This window comes from Pinus tabuliformis, chromosome 2_1 (genome assembly GCF_031772625.1).
Source record: "Pinus tabuliformis cultivar Carrire ecotype Pingquan chromosome 2_1, CPIR1, whole genome shotgun sequence".
NCBI classification, from domain to species: Eukaryota; Viridiplantae; Streptophyta; class Pinopsida; order Pinales; family Pinaceae; genus Pinus; species Pinus tabuliformis.
In genome coordinates this window covers 235,587,858-235,607,435 of record NC_142299.1, presented here as the reverse complement: position 1 = coordinate 235,607,435, position 19,578 = coordinate 235,587,858, and the positions used below count along the sequence as shown (strand labels likewise).

The window sequence follows — 19,578 nt, the reverse complement described above, 5'->3', positions numbered from 1 at the left end:
CAAACTTTAACTAACTATTAAATACAACAATTGCTAACTGGAAGTTTGAGAAACCTAAGACAATTAGGAGTCTAACTCCACATCATGCTGATAATAGAATTTATTACAATAAAAACTCGTTCTCTGACAAGTGGTCTCCTTCAATTTGGCTTGGTGGATGTTTAAAACTCCTTGCTGGCCCTTAATGTCTCATCTCCTTTACTGCTCCTGAAAAGTAGGAAGTTGCCCCTGTTTTTCTGCTTTTGGTTTCCTCGAGGATATTTGAAACCAATTAACCATGTTGTTCTTCTTTGATTACACAAAAGTGTATTGGAGTGTCACGTTCTTGATGTGCTGTATACCTTTCCCATGCACATGTATAAGGATAAAAACTGTTTAATTCTGCCTGAGGTATGATGAACAATACTTGGCTGTGATCAGTTTTATGACAAATGGCTTATGGTTTATATATGCTTTTCCTTTACTCGTTTTGCCCTTGCTGAATGCTTTTCTTGTGTAAATGATCCTTCTTTAGAAACTCTTTTTTGAAAAGGTTTCCCTTTTGTCCCTCAAAATTGCTCAACTTCATCAAAATATGTAGCTACAGAAGTTTTGTAGCGCGCTACGAAACTGCTGTGTAATCACAAAAACACAGTTTAAATGTCGAAATTTGAATGTCTTGAGCCTCTTCATATTTTTTGATTCAAACTCTAACACCTTTGAACATAGTTTAACTGCTTTCTTGAAGTCTTTCAATTTAAGACAGCATGCTGCATGATTCAGGTTACACAATACTTTCAAACCTGTTAACACCCAGGTTGTTCCCTTTGACTCCCAAGGGAATACGGCCGGGGTAACCACTAACCAAGCTTTGGATTACAGTTTCTAGCCAAACTGTAATCAGAGAGGGCTCTCTCTTTAAGATTTATCTCTGTTTTGTGAGGATTTTAGGCTAGTTATGAGTTCAGTTTTGTTTAACGTTTTGGTTGAGTGATGTCTTTCAGTACTTAAGGTGGAAATCTTCAGACAGTTTTTAGTCCATTGGGCAATGGAGTCTGTGGCTATAGGTTGTTTGAAATGTTGAGTGAGATTGTTGAAACTGCAGGGCCATTTAAATATCTCATGAAACAAACTTGAAATTCTGATGGTGAAGTATGTTTAACCAGTAGAAGGCAATTAAGAATTTTCCACTAGGCTGGGGGTGTGAGAAAGAGATATATTGCACAGGAGCAGATTTGAATTCCTGAACAATAGCCACTGTGAAAGATATAGTCTGGAGGTGCAGCAATTAAGAATTACACCCTTATAACTATAACTGAAGAAAACATTTATAACAGCATAGATTGAGGTCAGGGTATTCTATGAATAAATCCTGAAACTATTCTTTTTCTTTGCCATTAACTGTGAAACATAGAACATGAATGGGCTATGAAGAAATAACAAAACACATAACGAAGAGTTTAAAGGAAACTTATTGTGCCATGAAATACGCAGGAATCCTGTAGCATTCAGAAAACACACACAACGCCTCGGACAACACAGAACTTTGGAAATTCCATCAGCCTTTTTATTAATACTCTGAACATTTACAGCATAAGATCTCTAGAAGAGAAAATCAACAACAACCACCCTGCAAGCTTATGCGAGGGGGAATATATACAATCGGTTACACAAAAATATCTGAACCGCTGAGTCACTTGAGAAATAAATACGTTCACCAACTTTACAGAATAGCAGATAAGGAAGTTATTACTGCTCTAAATACAAAATGAATGCTCTTTAATTCTGTCAGAAGCCTTTTTGACCTTTGGAGTCCACTGAGTCGGTTGAGCGTTCTGTATTAATGCTGAATGATGTGTCTTTATGGCTTTGTCATGCTGTAGCTTTCTCGGCCCTGTCATCTGTAACTGTCAGTGCTGCTTTAGTGGCCGAATCTTTCTGCTGAGTTGGCTCAGTCCATTTTTCTCCAGTCATACTGAATGTATCACATTTTCTGAACATGATGATTTATGTTTTTTGATGAAAAAACTTGATGAAAGGCTCTTGATTACAGTATCAACTGTATCATTTTGGTCCACCATTCCTGAGTGGGCAATTGATGTCTCAAAATTGCATCCAAGGTCTCATCTGCCTCTGTATATTTGTAGAAGTTTGGAGGCACTTCAAACAAATGTTTGATCTCATTCATAATGAAAAATAAGTTCTCTACTCTGTCATAGAGACTTTGCCCAGATGCTGGCCCTGTTTCTTCTGAGGTGCTTGGTCTTACAGTGATCTGATTGGTGGCAAATGTGTTGACCCTTTTTGCATAGTTCTCATGTGAAAGTAGCCTCCCTGCGCTGTTCAGTAAGCCAGGAAGACCTCTGCTTTGTAATGCTGCAAACTTATCCATGAATTTGTTTACTTCTGTCTGCATGTCCTGGCTTCTTCTTTCCAGTGTTTGTACTAGGCTTCTTAATGTAAGGACCCTCTTTATCAGCAGGATAGTTTCAGTTCTGTTGGGGATTCCTATTGCTGCCAGCTGAGGACCTGTACGGTTATTAAGCACGTTAATCATTCTGTTGGCTATCTCAGGCATATTGCCTAGAGATGCCCTTGCTCTCTGGACTTCCCTGTGTGCTTTGCCTATGAGCTCCATTTGCTCATGAATAGTCTCAATATACTGCCATTGATCTGTGATTGATTGGCCAATGTTGGCCCATAAAACTGTCTTGAGCTCAGCCACCACTTTGTCAAGGGTGAGCTCTTTCTCCAGCTCCTTTATCTTCTCCTTAAGGGCCTTTATTTCCCTTCCTTTTTCTGCTACACTTTGCTTGGATTTGTCATATTTTTCATTCAGCTTAGCTAAATTCTCTCTGGCTTCATTTAGCTCTGCCATTTGGGCTTCTAAGGCCTGGATTTCATTCTTCAGCTTCTGCATGTCAAGGCTTGGAGCCTGCTCTGTTGTTGGTGCTGGTGCTGATGTAGATGGCGCTGTCTGAGCTGTCTGTTCTGTAGGAGGAGCACTAGTTTGAGGGGGTTCCTCAAGGTTGATTATTTGTGGAGGAGGCTGAGATGTTTGGCCTACTTCCTTTTGTTGTAGGGCTGCCTGCAGTGCAGCCTCTGATTCTCCCAATTTCTCTTCTGTCTGGATCAGTTGTTTGTATAATGATATCAGCATGCTTGCTGCATCTTGGTCATGCCTCAGCTGGGCAACCTCTTCTGTCTGTGGGTGAAGAGTTGCTGGGATCTTAACCATCTTCCTTAGTGCTGCCATATCTGCATCTCTTATTTTCAACAGCGCTTGTATAGCTTTGGTGTCCTTGGGATCATGCCCAAGTTCTATGATGATATCCTCCAATGCTTTGATTCGGTTGTCCTTTGCCTGTGAGGATGCTTTCTCCAACTCAAGTTGGGCAGCTGTATTATTTAGGCTATTTTCCAACCTATAATTAACCAAAGTTTTGTCTGCCAGAGTGGCATATACCATCTCACCCGTTTGCTTGTGCAATTCAATCTGATCCATAGGGTGGATGTATTTTGCAAGGACCTCAAGGTTGGTCCTTATATAGTCTGCAGCTAACTGTGGCTGCAGCATGGTTGGCAAGAAATGACTCATTATCATTTTGCCCTCTTCTACATCATATGCAGACATCAACCTCTGCTGGTTTGTAGGAGCCATTTTCAATAGGTGATTGTACACCTATATCCTAAGTGGCTCATTCTTCTTTTTGATATCAATAAATTGTTGTTTGATGCCTGTTTCAGCTTTGCGTTGCTGGCTTGAGGAGCTGACTTCTCCTCCAACTGTTCTTTCTTGTTCCTGCTGAAAGGAACTTGCAGATGCCTCCATACTTGGTGGGCCCATGCCCAAAGATTGTCCAATAGGCATTTCTTCCTCAGAGAGGGGATTCATTCTGTGCCTTTTCTCCCCTTGATTTGTGGATGTGGTGAGGGGAGTCTCCTGCTCTCTATCCCTCTTCTTTCCCTTTTCTTCTTTCTGTGGAGTTTGTAGCACTGAGGCCTCCACTGTCTTTCCTTGCCTAGGAGGCACATTCTCTTGAGCCTGTTGCTCAGTGGATATTGGGGCTTCAGCTGTTTGTTCTTGCTGTTGTATTGGCTGCCCCTCTTTTTGCCCTTTTTCTTGTTGTTCTACTTGCTTTTCTGCTATAGGAGGTGGTTGTTCTTGCTCCATCTGCTTCTCTTTGCCTTTGCTGGAAGCCTGATAAGTAGCCTTGGCTGCTTGCTGGTGTGCTATCGAAGATGAGGCAGCTGCTCCAAGTTGCCTTTGATATGAAGAGGAAACCTGCCCACAAGTTTCCAAGTCAGCCTCTTTCTCAATATTCTTTGCCTCTCTTTGTAGCATTTGCTCTCTAGTCATTGGCTCTTCTAGAGTGCCCTCTTCCCAACTTAATAAATTGGCATATTTCTCAATGTGAGGCAATCTGATGTGAGCATAGCCACCCAATTTATATTTTACCCTCCTTAGAGAAATGAAATGATTAGGGTCATAAGGTATCCAGCGGAAACTAGTTTCTAATTGGAGGCCCTCTAGGATCCTATCAGCTTCCTTCCATCCCTCCTCCCTTTGGTTGTAAAGAAATGGGCCTAGCTGGTTCCTGACCTTTAGTTGCACCTTCTTGTTTTTGCTGTGGAAATGGACCTGGTCTGCATTTCCAAACTGTCTGAAATATTCCAAGGCAAATAGTCTCATCGGGACATATCTTGGCAGCCTATAAGGGTTCAACTCACAGCCATATATTCTGATTACTGTATGGTGTTGGTAAAAGTACCAATCACCAATGTTGTAGGCCTTTGAGAGGTGAAGTATTCTTTGCATCTCATCAGTCAATCTTGGAGGAGGGACACCAAATAACAAAGTCATAGCTGGATGAATGAACAGGTCTATGAATTCACAGTATGTGTATGGTGAACGGGAGGTGCAATGAAAAACTGAGGTCCAAAATACTACAGACCTTGGATTTCCCTGGGCATCAAGTTTCTTGAGAGGAATAGGGAAACTGTCTGGTTGATAAAATAGGAACAGATGATAGATGTATGAGGTGTATCTGAACACCTTTTCCCTTTCTAGATTCATCAGTTGCTCATGAATCTTGTTTGCAATATACTCAGCATAGTCATAGTGCACAGCAGGAGGCTTTCCAGGAGAAAATATGGACAGCATGGCCATTATGGTGTCATCAACATCCTCAACTCCCTTGTACCCTAGGACTGTTGGCATTATGATTCAAGTGTTGTCCTTGATGGCAACTCACTCAGAGGTTGGTACAGGTGTTCAGAGGTTGGTACAGGTGATGGCAACTTAATCAGAAGACAGATCTTAGTACAACATGCCAAGGAAGTTCATATACGCAGGTTCGTTAAGCTCAAGTCGCGTGTACACGCTAGTTGGATTCAGAAAAAGCGCGTGTATGTGGAAAAGTACCTTTTGGTCCATGGTGGTTAGTCCTTGGAAGTTGTGCCTATGATTTCGGACCATTGTGTCTCGACGGGCGTGTCGATCCCTAGTTTTGAAGTTGATGGTATTGTGTTACTATGGTTTTGGCTCTTGGTATTGAGCAAGGCCTAAGGCTATATAAGGAGAAGAAGATCATTAGGCAAATACATCTTTCGACAAGGCTTGAATATCTAAGAGAGAAAGAGATCTGATATGCAGGTGCTGGGTTGCTTGATCTAAGCCAAGGAGAGATCACATCGGTTGATGGAAGACTAGATCTAAGGATAGATCGGGATCTAATGGTTTGAAATGCACTATCATGATATGGGTGATTATGCGTATTTCTAGATCTGCATATTGTCGCAATGTTATGTTCTGGGTCTAACTGATGTCTGGTACAGCTGCAAATTGAGAAAATTTATTTTTAGATCTGTACGCAGGTTGGCTTCGGCAAAAGCGCGTGTATACGCGGGTTTTGCTCATTGAAGTAGCGTATATCTTTTGAAGCTTGATTTTGGGTTTATAGTGGGGTCTGACTGTTATTGCAGAGTTCTGTAGTCTGCTCTGTGTTCTGGTAACTGGTGATTGACAGGGTTCAGTGGTTCAGTGATTCAAAGTTTGGTTGTTTTATGCTTCAATGATCTGTTGTGAAAATTGAATGAATTGGGGTCTACAGATTGTAATGTTGTGCTTCAGGAATATCCAGTCTGAAAATGTATGAAAGGTGGTACCTGAAGGAAAGAAGATTGTAGGTCAGCACCTACGTACTAGTATCTTGGCTAGTACAAGAGCAAAGGGGGTTGGAGCTCCCTTCCAAGGAAGTTTGGAGAACGAGAGAAGGTTGTAGCCTTCTGCAGGTTGTAGCCTGCGTACTGGTATAAGGCTGCACCAGTACAAAAGATTGTAAACTGAAGTTTCATATTAAAGAAAGATAGAGACAACTTGCAGCAGGTGGTTTTCACCCACATTGGGTTTCCACCTTACATCTTGGTGTTCATGTGTGTGGCTTTTGATCTATTCTATTATACTGCACCTGTTTACTATTAATGTGGTGAATAATGTCCTGATGAACTTAACTGAAGAATAAGCTAACTAAATTATGAGTTTTCTTCTTATACGCTGTTTTGTTTAGTCATAGTAGCGTGTACACGCTGGTTCACCTAACTGAATTAGCGTATATGTTTCTGAGCATTGAAAAAGTTTGATTGATCTGATAATACTGATTCACCCCCCCTCTCAGTATTATTTCCAACAATTGGTATCAGAGCAGGTCCTTCAGAGAAGCTTGATCGCTTGAAGGTAGATCATTCATCATGAGCAACTACGAGAAAGAAGCATCAATCAGGCCACCGATTTTTGATGGGACAAATTTCAATTATTGGAAGGTAAGAGTTACTGCATATCTTCAATCTCTTGGTACAGAAGTTTGGAATATTGTAGAAACAGGCTATGCTTTTCCTTCAGCTACTCCTACAGATCCAGCTGAGAAAAAGCAGTATGAAACAAATGCAAAAGCAGTCAGTACTCTATTAGGAAGTATATCCCAAACAGAATTCATGAAGGTCATGCACTTCAAATCAGCAAAAGAGATATGGGACAAAATGATCACTAGCTATGAAGGAGATGAACAGGTAAAGCAAGCTAAACTTCAAACTCTCAGGATTCAATATGAGACTCTCAAGATGTATAATGATGAAAGTGTGGCTAATTATTTTCTTCGGGTAGATGAGATTGTTAATTGCATGAAAAATTTGGGTGAAGAAATAAAAGAGACTATAGTAGTTCAAAAGATTCTAAGATCATTATCCCCCAAGTTTGAATCTAAAGTATCTGCAATAGAAGAAAAAGAAAATCTCCGTGTTCTCACTATGTCTCAGCTACATGGAATTCTAACTGCTTATGAAATGAGAAAGGGAGGTCCATCTGACAGAAGGGAAGCTGCTTTTAAGGCATCAGGAAAAGAAGATTACTATGAAGCAAGCCATGTTCCAGAAGAAGAGGAAGAAGAATCAAATTTTGTCAGAAATCTTCAAAGGGGTTCTGGAAGGTTCAGAGGTAAGCTACCTTTCAAATGCTTTGCTTGTGGAAGAGTAGGTCATTATGCTGCAAAATGTCCTTATAAGGATAAAGGAAAAGAACCTGCTAGATGGAACAAGAAACAAAGTGCAAATAAGAAAAGCTACTACACCCATGAAGATAGTGATGGCTTATCAAACAGTGATGAAGATGAACAAGGTAATAAATATAAGCTGTTAATGGCATTTGAAGATGATGATTATGAGGATGCTGTAGATGTGGATAATCTCTATAATGAAATTACTAGACTCAAGAGATGCATAGAAGAAAAGAGTGTGATCATTGATACTTTGCAATTTCAAATTGATGAAAAGGAAAAACATCTTGAAAAACTAGAAGGTGAAATTGTTGGTCTCAGAAAAGAAATTGAGAAAACAAAAACTATTAATCTTAAGTTTGTCAAAGGATCTGAAACTTTGGATGAGATTATCAATGTGCAGCGGTCTCCTCTAAACAAGACAGGTTTGGGCTATAATGGAGAAACCTCTCAAGCATCCACCTCAAAAAGTTATCTTGATGCAGCAAGAAGAAATGAGCAGAAGAACAATGAAGATAATCAGGTAAAGCAGGGACGAATTACAAACAGAAACTATCAGGGACAATCCTTCTTAAGGGTGAACAAAAGCTACAACCAACCACAGGTAAAATCCTCTCAGTTTGGCTCAAGAATAGATGAAAATAGAAATTACAATCAGTTGGCTGGTAGATTCAATAACCGCAGAAGCTTCTTCAATGGACAATGCTTTTCTTGCCATAACTTTGGTCACAAAGCAGCTCAGTGTGTTGCATATAAAACAATCATGACTAGGGAAGCTCAAAAACAAAGAAGTATGACAGGGATTACAAAGAGGACCTATAACAACTTTTCGGTTCTTGAAAATGAAGTTGAATGTTCTATTTGCAATAATTTTGGTCATAAAGACTCTGAATGCAGGAGCAGGTTTCAGGAGAAAAAGGAACAAGCCACGAGCACCAAAAAATGGAGAATAAAGGAACCTCAGACAGAAAGATGTGGGATAGCTTTTTATGCAGAAGGACAGGAAAATCTATGGTACATTGACAGTGGATGTTCGAAACATATGACAGGTGATAAAGAAAAACTTGAATCTTATTCTACTTTAGAAAAGGGAAAGAAAGTTTCTTTTGGAAATGATACTCCTGCAACTATAAAAGGAAAAGGTATTGCTCCTTTGAAAGAAAAGGTCAAGGCTGGAAATGTTTTGTATGTTGATGGATTGAAGCATAATCTACTAAGTGTCAGCCAGATGTGTGATCAAAAAACCGAGGTTATTTTCAGATCGAATGGATGTCTTGTTCGTGATCTTGATACAGGTAAAACAGTTCTCAAAGGCAAAAGAACTCCAAATAATCTGTACATATTTGAAGAAGGACAACAACAATGCTATCTTAGCAAGGATGAAGAGCACTGGTTATGGCATCGAAGGTTGGGACATCTAAGCTTCTCACAAATAAGGAAAGCATGCAAATATCAGGCAGTTCGCGATCTTCCAGATATCAAAATTCCAGACAACACCATATGCAAATCTTGTCAGTTTGGAAAGCAAACCAGAACTAACTTTCCAGAGAAGGAAGGATCAGCTAGCTTGCCTCTTGAGCTAGTCCATACAGATGTATGTGGTCCATTTAGGAAAAGGACACCTCGAGGAGAAGAATATCTGATATTATTCATTGATGATTTCTCAAGGTTTGTTTGGTTAGGGCTTATGAAGCACAAAGATGAAGCATTCGAAAAATTCAAATCCTTCAAAGCATTGGCTGAAAATGAATCAGGACACAAAATTAAGTGCCTCAGATCTGACAGAGGTGGGGAGTTCACATCAAATGAATTTTTCGATTTCTGCGATGAACATGGGATAAGAAGAGAATTCTCTACAGCTAGAACTCCTCAGCAAAATGGGGTTGTGGAAAGAATGAACAGAACTATCCAACAAATGGCTCGTGCTATGCTCGATGAATCAGGTACTCCTGCAACCTTCTGGGGTGAAGCTGCACATGCTGTTGTTATTATTCTTAACAAAACAAATGTCCGAGTAAACAGCACTCAAACACCTCATGAGCTTTGGAGTGGTAAAACTCCTTCCGTGAAGCATTTCAAAATCTTTGGGAGCAAATGTTATATTAAGAATACTGATGAGCAACTTGGCAAACTTGAACCTAGAGCAGATGAGGGCATTCTTCTTGGTTATTCTCCACATAGCAAAGCATACAAGTGCTACAATAAAAGACTTGGCAGAATTGTTGACAGTATTGATATAGTGGTTGATGAGAAGGGATATATTCCTAGGCAAGTTCATCATGAAGACATTGAAGAAGATGAAGGTTACTCTCAAAGGCGAAATGATGAAGAAGAAGAACCTCAAGAAGAAGAAGAATCTCAAGAAGAACCAGAGGAGCAGACAAGAATAGAAGAGAAGACTCCATCCAGATATGTCCAAAAGAATCATCCAGAAACTCAGATTGTGGGGCAAAAAGAAGCAGGAGTACAAACAAGAAGGACACTTGCAGAAGCTTCAAGCTACTTGGCACTACTCTCCTCCACTGAACCACAAAATGTGAAAGAGGCATGCAAAGATGAATGTTGGGTCAAAGCAATGGATGAAGAACTTGAGCAAATCGAAAAGAACAACACTTGGGAATTAGTTCCTAGACCAAAAGATAAGAATGTAATAGGAACAAAATGGGTCTTCAAGAATAAATTAAATGAAAATGGAGAAGTAATTAGAAACAAGGCCAGACTTGTTTGTAAAGGGTATGCACAGCAAGAAGGAATAGATTTTGAAGAGACCTTTGCTCCTGTGGCAAGACTAGAGGCCATTCGAATGTTCCTTGCTCTCTCAAGCTTTCAAAACTTCAAGGTATTTCAAATGGACGTGAAATCAGCCTTCCTGAATGGAGACTTAGAAGAAGAAGTATATATTGAGCAGCCAGATGCCTTCATTCTTGGGAATGATCCAAACCTTGTATGCAGATTGAAAAAGGCACTCTATGGACTCAAACAAGCTCCAAGGGCTTGGTATTATCGGTTGGACAAATATCTTCACCAACAAGGCTTTTCAAAAGGATCAGCAGATAGCAATCTCTATATAAAAGTTGAAAATAACAAATTGCTAATTCTTGTTGTTTATGTAGATGATATTATTTTTGGCAGCAATGAAGAGACTATGAGTCAAAACTTTGCCTTGGTTATGCAGAAAGAATTCGAAATGTCACTTCTTGGAGAATTGACATATTTTCTTGGATTGCAAATCCAACAAAATGAAGGAGGTATCTTCTTGTCTCAAACCAAATACCTCAAGCAGATCTTGAAGAAGTATGGCATGGAAGAGTCAAAGCCAGTTTGTACACCCATGGTTACAGGATGCAGCCTCAGTGCTAATGATGAATCAGCAGCAGTTCACCAACCCACTTATAGATCCATGATTGGGAGTTTGCTTTATTTGACAGGTACTCGACCAGATATTACACATGTTGTAGGAATGGTTGGAAGATTTCAAGCCAACCCAAAGGAAACTCATCTTCAGGCAGTCAAAAGAATCTTCAAATATCTTCAAGGGACCCAAAACTATGGCTTATGGTATCCTAGAAATACAGATCTCACTCTTCATGCTTACACAGATGCAGATTGGGCTGGAAGTGTGGATGATAGGAAAAGCACAAGTGGTGGTGCTTTCTTCATGGGTTCCAGATTAGTATCTTGGTTCAGCAAGAAACAGAGTTCGATTGCCTTATCTACAGCTGAAGCAGAATATGTGGCTGCGGCATCTTGTTGCACACAACTTCTTTGGATGATGCAGACCTTGCAGGACTTTCAAATCACTTGCACTCCACCAGTTTCTATCTTATGTGATAATACTAGTGCAATCAGCATTTCAAAGAATCCAGTCATGCACTCAAAGACCAAGCACATACCAATCAAGTACCATTTTCTCGGGAACAAGTGCTTGAGCAGAAGGTCAAGTTGGAGTATGTTCCTTCTAAGGAACAAGTTGCTGATATTCTCACAAAACCACTGCCCAGGGAAACTTTTGAACATCTCAGACAAAAGCTGGGAGTAGTTGATGCTTCATCCTGCTGTTGAAGCTTGTCTGTTCTACAGAAAAGTTGGTATACGCAAGTTACGTAAGGTATATACGTGTATACACGTGGATTTATGCTGGGAAAGTCGCGTGTAAGGTGTACGCTTGTTGCAGGATTATATCCGCGTACATACGCTGTTTCATGCAGGAGAAATCACGTATATGAAGTTCTGAACAGCAAGGGCAAACTCTGGAGTTCTGAATAGCAATGGGTATGTCAGAATTCTTCAGGCACGGTTTCAGGGGGTGCAGCAGGCACAGGTTCAGGGGGAGCAGCTTAAAAGTCTCATAAAGCATTGTTGGCATTCAGATGTTTTGGTTGTTGATTTCAGGAAAAGGAGCTCAGAAAGAAATCCGGTTGCTGATCTAAAAAGATGTTTATCATATGCTGCTGGTGACTTTCATAAGTCTTGGTCTAGATCTGTTGTCTCTATGTCATGTATCTCTCTTGCGATGTCTCTTTTATGGTGTCAAGGTCATGTAACGGCCTATGTTGGTTTCCCCACTATGCCTGGGATGAATGCTGTAATATAATTGGTTGTTTCTGTTATGTCCCCTCTTGGTAGGGAGTCTGGATGTATGTATTGAGTCTTTTGGTGATAGGAAGGTCCCTTATGGTGTATAAGTCTTGGTTCTTGTTGAAGAACATCTTTTGCAGATCTGGCGTACTTTCAGGGGGAGCATGAGTCAGCCAAGCAGAGGTATCAGCATGTCCTCAGGGGGAGCACAGCCCTTTGCCCTTGATGTCAAAGGGGGAGAGTGACTTGGTGTGGTGGTTGCCATCAAGTCCAAAGGGGGAGATTGTTGGCATTATGATTCAAGTGTTGTCCTTGATGGCAACTCACTCAGAGGTTGGTACAGGTGTTCAGAGGTTGGTACAGGTGATGGCAACTTAATCAGAAGACAGATCTTAGTACAGCATGCCAAGGAAGTTCATATACGCAGGTTCGTTAAGCTCAAGTCGCGTGTACACGCTAGTTGGATTCAGAAAAAGCGCGTGTATGTGGAAAAGTACCTTTTGGTCCATGGTGGTTAGTCCTTGGAAGTTGTGCCTATGATTTCGGACCATTGTGTCTCGACGGGCGTGTCGATCCCTAGTTTTAAAGTTGATGGTATTGTGTTACTATGGTTTTGGCTCTTGGTATTGAGCAAGGCCTAAGGCTATATAAGGAGAAGAAGATCATTAGGCAAATACATCTTTCGACAAGGCTTGAATATCTAAGAGAGAAAGAGATCTGATATGCAGGTGCTGGGTTGCTTGATCTAAGCCAAGGAGAGATCACATCGGTTGATGGAAGACTAGATCTAAGGATAGATCGGGATCTAATGGTTTGAAATGCACTATCATGATATGGGTGATTATGCGTATTTCTAGATCTGCATATTGTCGCAATGTTATGTTCTGGGTCTAACTGATGTCTGGTACAGCTGCAAATTGAGAAAATTTATTTTTAGATCTGTACGCAGGTTGGCTTCGGCAAAAGCGCGTGTATACGCGGGTTTTGCTCATTGAAGTAGCGTATATCTTTTGAAGCTTGATTTTGGGTTTACAGTGGGGTCTGACTGTTATTGCAGAGTTCTGTAGTCTGCTCTGTGTTCTGGTAACTGGTGATTGACAGGGTTCAGTGGTTCAGTGATTCAAAGTTTAGTTGTTTTATGCTTCAATGATCTGTTGTGAAAATTGAATGAATTGGGGTCTACAGATTGTAATGTTGTGCTTCAGGAATATCCAGTCTGAAAATGTATGAAAGGTGGTACCTGAAGGAAAGAAGATTGTAGGTCAGCACCTACGTACTAGTATCTTGGCTAGTACAAGAGCAAAGGGGGTTGGAGCTCCCTTCCAAGGAAGTTTGGAGAACGAGAGAAGGTTGTAGCCTTCTGCAGGTTGTAGCCTGCGTACTGGTATAAGGCTGCACCAGTACAAAAGATTGTAAACTGAAGTTTCATATTAAAGAAAGATAGAGACAACTTGCAGCAGGTGGTTTTCACCCACATTGGGTTTCCACCTTACATCTTGGTGTTCATGTGTGTGGCTTTTGATCTATTCTGTTATACTGCACCTGTTTACTATTAATGTGGTGAATAATGTCCTGATGAACTTAACTGAAGAATAAGCTAACTAAATTATGAGTTTTCTTCTTATACGTTGTTTTGTTTAGTCATAGTAGCGTGTACACGCTGGTTCACCTAACTGAATTAGCGTATATGTTTCTGAGCATTGAAAAAGTTTGATTGATCTGATAATACTGATTCACCCCCCCTCTCAGTATTATTTCCAACAAGGACATAGCTGATCAAATCCACCAGCATCTTCCCCAAGTCATTGAGATATGGATGTCTAATAGGAGGTGTTCTCAGAGCTTCAGAGCTTGGCTGAATAAATAACTGATTAATCTTGATGACCTGGGCACTGGACAGCCTGCCCCCCTTCTTTAATAAGTCCATCATGGAGAGAGGAGTCAATGGTCTTGCAGAATGAAAGTTGATCATTTGATTTATGGCCTCAGGGGTGATATGGAACAAGACTGCACCTGATGTACTGAGGACAGCTCTTTGACAGGGATCATAGTTCTCACAGCATCTATGGATCAGGTCTGGAAGGACATTGACTTGAGGGAGGTTGTAAATGGGCAAGTTGGAGTCCCAAATCCCTAAAATATCAGCTCCACTGAGGTGTTGAGCTTTCAATTCATTTAGCATATGAATATTAAACTTAGAATTTATTGAGAACAAGTCTATCATCTGATAATCTTTATCTCCTAGGGCCTTCCATTCTAACTCTCTTTGTGGGGCGTTCAGAGGTTGAATATTCAGGGCTACTGGTGTTTCCATGGTTAAGTAGTACTATGACTTGTACTAGAACTGGTGTTACTAAACAGAGCAACACAGAGGGGTATCTCTGGAACAGAGAGGTGAATTGCAGAGGAACAGAGGGTAACTGGTAGTGTCAGCAATTGAAATATTGCACAGAGGACTGATAGAGAAAATGCCAGGCCTAGTGAAACTGTATTCACGGTGAATTAGTGGAGCTCGGGTCTTAAGTTCATGAATGCGCGAACTGTCTATGAATTTAGGAAAATTTGGCTAAATGCGGGTTCTGCAGAGGAATTCCGACCCAACAATTGAAAATAGACACTGGTTACTAGAGGTTTGCTGGTAGTTACAGTGTTCCTCACTCTTTTTAAGCTATCTTTGGAGAATTATGGACAAAACCAGGCGCGGAGGGAATGATTTGGATAAATACCTTATGAATTGCCGGCAATGGTTACAAATGCAGGTGTAATGGACGCACCCACAGTCTTTGTATTGGTTTCTGCAGGTTGGCGGCTAACGGTCATAGTATGCATGCAGAGCAAAACAGTTTTTGTTTTGCAAAAAGTGAGAAAAACCGCGATTTTCGGCAAAAATATGGACTTTTGGGTCATTGGTGCTTTTTTTTGGATGACGTCAGCATGATGTCATTAGGTGGGGTCGGGTACGGAGGGGTGACGTGGTGGCCTATGAGTGGTCCACGGGGACTGGTGAGGTGGCGGACAGGTCGGAGCGGTGGCGCGCTGGGGGATGATGAGGCGGTGAGGTGGCGTGATGTGGGCACGTCGTGGCGGTGACGAGGGCGTGATGGGACCAGCGGTAAGTGGTTTTTCTCAGACCGCTCTGGATACGGAAGCAGTATTGTCAGAGGGCGACCCGAGAAAATTTGGGGGCGACGTGTGGCAAAGGCCTGACGTCACCCTCTGACAGTTTCTCGGGAGGTAACTTACGGTCATCGGTGCCGACCCGATATGGATAAGGGCCGTCGGATGGGAAAACCCAGACGGTCAATGGGTCAGCAAGTTGTTAGGACGATACGGCAGCGGGCAGGGAATAAAATAACATTATTTTCGACATACGCGCCCGGCGGAAACATTAGAAAAGTGGGTTTTTTTACGGTGTTACGGGCAAAGTGGATTATGCGCGGGCTCATTTACAAAACCGGGATTAAGGTTATTAATCCAAGATGATCTTGGATTAATCCCAGGATTAATTTATAGCGCTCTGTGGGTCGCGCTCTAATGTTTAGCGCTCAAAACATTTGAAACCAATCATAGAGCTATAATGCTCGGGGAAGGGGATATGTAATTTTTTGGGTTTTTTGTATAATTTACATAGTAATAGGGGGAACAAGGGGTATAGGGAGTTAAATAGTAAGAACTTAGGGGTTAATATGAGTGGAAGATGGGGATGAGAAGGGATAACACTAAGTTTATATGATATCAACCTAGTTTAGGAAGTAGATCAAAATGAAAAGAATTTTAGACAAGAAATGTGGCTCTTAAAGAAACAAGAACCAACACAAGACCTTGACTTCTTTCATGAACACAACTGGTGTAGGGATGTTAGCAATGAATGTGAAGGGGGGAAATTAGGAAGTTAGACATGCTCCATTGAGTTGCTGCAAAATGATGGAGGAGAGGACCTTCTCTATCCATTGATGTTTCCTTTATGTTAGACCAGCAAAATTCAATTGAAAGGAATGACATTTCTGCAACCCCATCTACCTACCCATCTACTTGCCTAGCATTTTTTGTTTCTTCATGGAGGGTGCACTTAGACTTGCAGACCCTCATGTGCCTTTTCTTTTCCTTTGGCTTTTTCTTTTGATTTTCTATCTAGAACTACCCTTATTGCTTCCAAGGCCCCAGATTAAGCAGTTGGGAACCTTAATTCTCTACCTAACTATTGGTCTGCCAAGATTAAACAGTTTGGACAGACTTCTTTCTCTATTCTACAACAAAAATTGAAACATGGCATGATCCAGATTAGGCTGTTGGACCATCCATCCAAAATTCAATCAACCTCAAGCTATGTACACATATTGCCTTCTCTTGGAAATATGGGATCTTTGCATCACCAAAGCAGAGCATATTTGGAACTTCTTTTGCCAATCATGAAATATGAAACCTATTGGTATAGGTATCTAACAAAACCTTTGATTGCTTTTTCTCCTCAACACTGAACGAATTGTCGTGCTCAATATATTTTGTAGCCTTCTCATATTTCTTTGTAGCTTGCTGGTACTTTCCAACCTTGAACAGATAATTTCCTTGCTCCTTCTTCTGTTTAGAGGCCTCTATTTTCTCTGTTGTATCCATATCCCACGATTCTTTTTCCTTAGTAAATGATATCATTTCCACCTCATAGATGAGAGTTGAATTTGGTGGAATTACAGCTAGATCTCTCGGGGTTTCAATATTTCCAAAACCATATTCAAGTCCTATTGTAATCAGGGGAATCTCCCCTGTCTTCATGGTTTCCATTGCCTTATCAAGACCAGCAATGACTTTTCCTTCATCAACTACAAATTGGAAAGGCTCCTCGCCTTCATATCCCTTCTTCTCAAAGATTGTGCCATCTTGCAGCTTAGCAGTATACCTGATCTGCACTACCGTCCCGTCACTTGGTTTATCATACCCATCAGCTTCCTTCAAGATTTTCTTGATAACCTTTTTATCTGTTGTTACTTCTTTAATAGCTTTAAATGAAACTAATTCCAAAATCATAGTGATAGTAGCATTTGGAGGAATCGTAGCAAACCCCTCTTCAGCATCCTTACCCTACTCACCAAAGGCATATGTAGGTTGTATGGTGAGAATGACACTTTCTCCTCTCCTCATCTAACTTCTGTCTACTAGGATACACCAAAACTTCATCATAGTGCTTAGCAATGGATAAATCTGACTTTGCAAGTACCAATTCAATTAAATCAACTGTACATTGAAAAAAATGGCCACTCTTTGTACATGGCTTGTAATTCTTCTTTGTATCCCTTTGCACAGGCTACTTCAAGGCCCGCTCCAACACCAAGCCATGCAAGTAAAGCAAATCTGGTTTGTGTCCATGCAAATATCCAAGGAATTGCACGGAGCTGCCCAATCTCAGAAGACTTTTTCCTCCTTGTTGGATGGCTTCCAATATTTAGATTACCAAGCTCTGCTTCAGGAGTGTCCTCATGGAAGTACTCTAAAAACTGTTCATTTTCATAAACAGTGCTTCTATAATATTGCCGACTGATTTCTGATATCTTTTCCATTACCCCTCGCCAATTCATACTACGAGGAGGATCTGGGGGATGTAAAGTTGCAAGCAAAACAACAGTTGTGTAGATTTCTAGTTGTCGCACTGCTGTTTGTGCCAAGCCAAACTTTGCCTGGACCATTTCTCCCTGCTCTGTCGATCGGAGAGTTCCCATGACAGAACCAGGCGGTTGAGATTGAATGGCAAGATATGTAGGTCCACCACCACGCCCAATACTTCCTCCACGGCCATGGAATAGGGTAACTTTAATGCCAAATTCTTTACAAGCAGCTACAACATCTCCCTGTGCTTTATATAATTCCCATGTAGTAGTGAAACGCCTTGCATCTTTTCCTGAATCAGAATAACCAACCATAACCTTTTGGTGTCCATTATCATTTTCAATAATATGGTTTCGATACCAATCTATCGATAATGAAAATATTGTAGCCAGTTTTAAGTATCATGCAGCTGACTGAAAAAAATATTGATCATCCACAAAACTGTAGTGCAATAAGACAAAACCACCCAGAATAAACACACTTTTTCCCAAATGAAATCTGTGATCAGCTAGTAGAAGAAAAGCATCGGGTATTGAATGAGATGTAAACCAACTCAATTCAGTCCAGAGATCATAAATTAAGACCAAGAGATAGGTGAAGTGTATAAGCTAACAACTGTTGATGTAAACATAACGGATTTTGATGGATATGACACCTGGGTGAGATTGGCTATGGATCCGCACGAATCCCTGATTTCATAGCGCAACCAGTGTAAAATCTAGGTTTTGCGCTACGAAAATGCCTAGATTCGTTTCCGCGCTACGAAAACACCTAAATTTCTTTATAACACATAAGAACCTTAAAACAAACTTGATACAAGGAATCTATGCGGATTGTGGGACCAATGATGAATGAGAACGGATTATTGACCTTTATGTAACAATACCACAAAGATTCTAAAGACCTAGACACTACATTGAACATGGAAAAACTGAACTTGGACTAAAACCTAACTTTCACAATCAAACTGATGTGAACAATTTAGTAATCACTTCTTAAGTGATAACAGGGGACTAGATCGACTAATCAAGGGATTTTAGAGGGGAAATCTTCCTCCATTCATGGAAAATGATTCCTAAAAATTTCTATAAGTATTGTTTGGTCAATTTAGTGTGTCCTAAATTTCTATTTAAAATGTCAATACGAGAGTCGTAAACTGCTGAAGTGAAGTGCACTGTATATGCAAGATAACCAATTTCTTAGTCTTTTGTCATTTTTGAGTTTTTTTTAGTTTGTTTTTGGGTTTATCTTCTGTGGATTCCCTAGTGTGGGATGGTGAAATTAAATGTCAAGTATGGATGGTAATGGTGATTTCTATAATGATTCAAGTATGGATGGTAATGGTGATTTCTACAATGATTTTCCAAACTTCAAAGTTCTCAAAAAGAAGGTTTCAAACTAACTGTGATGAAATCAATTCTCAAAAGGAAGTAAATGTACCAAAACAATGAACTAGTGACAATGACCCAGTATCCTTACTGCTATATGAAAAAGAAAATAAAAACCGAACTCAAAGAAACTCAAAGACTGAAAGCAAAGCAAACTAAATCACACTACTTCAACCCACATTCTGACCCTTCACCTTTCGACTCGCTCCGGCTATAGGAAGTAATCATAAACAAGCTGGGTAACATGATATCTAAATTGCAGGAAATCAAATTGCATAAAAGGAAACTAAGATTTAACTACTCATTCATATTTCAATTCTTGAAAATGACATAAGTAATTCAATCTCTAACTTGCAGGAAAGCAAACTAAATCATACTACAACAAGTAATATTCTGATTCCTCACTAATTGAGTCGCTTGGCTATAGAAAGGAAATCATAAACAGATGAGTAATATGATGTCTAAGTGGCAGAAAAGTAAATAAG

At 40.4% G+C, this 19,578-nt stretch overlaps 2 pseudogenes; both read right to left on the bottom strand.

Annotated features, from left to right (window-relative positions):
- LOC149199592 (peptidyl-prolyl cis-trans isomerase FKBP62 pseudogene) overlaps positions 1–17,129 on the bottom strand; it is a 51,739-nt pseudogene extending 34,610 nt beyond the window's left edge.
- A 58-nt stretch (positions 17,130–17,187) lies between these two features.
- Positions 17,188–18,079, bottom strand: LOC149199591 (phosphoenolpyruvate carboxylase 4 pseudogene; annotated as a pseudogene).
- Positions 18,080–19,578: the final 1,499 nt, after the last annotated feature.